The sequence below is a fragment of the Apis dorsata genome, unplaced genomic scaffold (genome assembly GCF_000469605.1).
Source record: "Apis dorsata unplaced genomic scaffold, Apis dorsata 1.3 scaffold_125, whole genome shotgun sequence".
Taxonomy (NCBI): Eukaryota; Metazoa; Arthropoda; class Insecta; order Hymenoptera; family Apidae; genus Apis; species Apis dorsata.
The window spans coordinates 177,546-179,736 of record NW_006263418.1 but is presented as its reverse complement, the minus strand read 5'-3'; the positions used below and the strand labels follow the sequence as shown (position 1 = coordinate 179,736).

The 2,191-nt window shown below is 26.7% G+C and overlaps 1 protein-coding gene across 1 annotated transcript in view; it reads right to left on the bottom strand.

Moving 5' to 3' along the window:
- LOC102681195 (zinc finger homeobox protein 4) overlaps positions 1–2,191 on the bottom strand; it is an 88,575-nt gene that overhangs the window by 8,670 nt on the left and 77,714 nt on the right.

The following is a 2,191-nucleotide window of genomic DNA, read 5'->3' as shown; positions in this document are numbered from 1 at the left end:
ATGAATTATAGTTCTACGTTGTTTCAGATTTCCTTCAGTTTAACGTATGATGATTTAATTTAAAGATGTATTAATTGTAAAATTATAAGAATAAATATATATTTAATTTATACGACTTGCGATCGATCAAAGTATTTTGAAAAAAATATGGGTTACGCATTCATATTCATACAAGCGCAACGCTGGCTTATAATTTTTCCCGATTCTCATTTCTAAGTTCTTTAACCTTAATTTTAAGGGGCGTTTTAAAAGCATCGAAATTTCCGCACGGTGAAAACCGGAAATCACTATGGGAACACACCGTGCAATTGGGCCGCATTAACGTTAACAGTTTTTGATTCGTGCAACATAAATTCTTGTGCCTTAATACCACCGATTACTATCTGCCGATAACGCGAACGTGTAATTCGCCTTTCTATTAAGACGCCGATAAATCGTCGATCGACATCAAAAATCTTAACAGCCGAAAAAAGAACCATTAATCTTGCAGCTGCATGTGAACAGAGGTATAAGTCGATAATGTTGTGAGAGAAAGTAAATTATGTGTAACGGCAGCGAAAGCATTTCGTCCCGTGACGCCGATTCTCTTGTTTCGGTGTTACGTTTCTTCTTTTCGTTTTTTCTCTTAAGTTCGATGCAGATCCTTGCACGAGCGATGCATGCCTTTTTACTTTTTTATTACGGATAAGTAAATTACTAACAGATTTTATTGGCGATTACACAGCTAATTGAAATTTATCGTTGGTATCAATTATCGATACTGCAATCTTAAATTGAAAAATATTGGAAGTTAAATTAAACATTGTTTTAAAGCATGTATTTTCGTTTTTCCTTATATTATAAAATTTTGAACGAATTCTTATAGTTAAAGAGATCTGGGGAATTTCATGTTATTTAGAAAGTTTTTTTTGCATTTCATGTTATTTAGAATTCGATCATTTTGAGCGAAAAGATATTTTTAATAATTGTTTAATATTGTTTTGTTAAATTGTGTTTAATAATACTTGTTATTATAACGTTGTTATTAATAATTTTATGTTGAAATATTGTATATAAATTATAAAAACAAAAATCAATAGAAATTAAATATAAAAACGTAATAAATTAGAATTGAAACACGATTATATTATATTTTTTGAGCTCATATAATTAATATTTTTAAAAATTTGTATGCACGATATATTAAAAAAAATATATTACAAATCATTAAACATCGAATAAAAATATTAAAAGGATGAGAAAACGTCAAAATGAAAATGGTATCCGTGGTATTCTACTGTTAAAGAATCTATTAAAAATAATGTTATTTGCTTCAATTACGAACTATAAAAACTTTCTTCGTCACATTATAATTTATCACACAAAATTATACGATCCTATACTGTTTATTATAACGCAACAGATATAATATGAAAAATATTCAACTCAACTATCAATCCTAGTTCTCTCACTTCATAAAATTGATAAATAAGAAAATTACAACATTTTAATGATCTGCGACAAAGAAGAAATATTCAAAGCTTCTCGTTCATTGAGTTTATGCTTATATAAAAAAATTTATTTAACAAAAATTTTAACGATTGAAATATTCTCTTATTCTATTTCAAGATAATTCAGTATATCTATAGTGAATTAGATCTATTGTCTTTGTTAAATTAAGTAACAATAGAGTCTTATGATATTTGTATCATACTGTTTTTGTGTGAAATAATTTTTTTTATTTATTTAAAATCTTCTAAAATATGCTACTTTTTCATTTTTTGAAATAAATTGAAATATAAATAAAGTTGAAAAATTTTATTATACATATCTTTTAAGAATTTAAAATCGATTAAAAAGGATAAAAATTTCAATTTTCAAATATATCTGAACGAATATTAATGTCAAAATATTTTTATATCATTCAATGAGAGATAAATCATTAGAGGAAACAATATCTTAAATCACAATTGATTTCTCTAACATTAATTCGTGTACGAAGAGAATTAAATAATTGATAAATTAAATAACAATATTGATTTTTATAGAATTTCAAACTCGACTCGATAAAAAGAAAAGAAAAAAAAAGAAATTTCGACTCGACCGACATTTTCTCGCACACCTCTAGCAAATTATCAGGGGATGGGACCATGATGGTTGTGTGCAGACGTCGCAGATGCTTCCTTGTCCGTAACAATACCACTTGAAATTA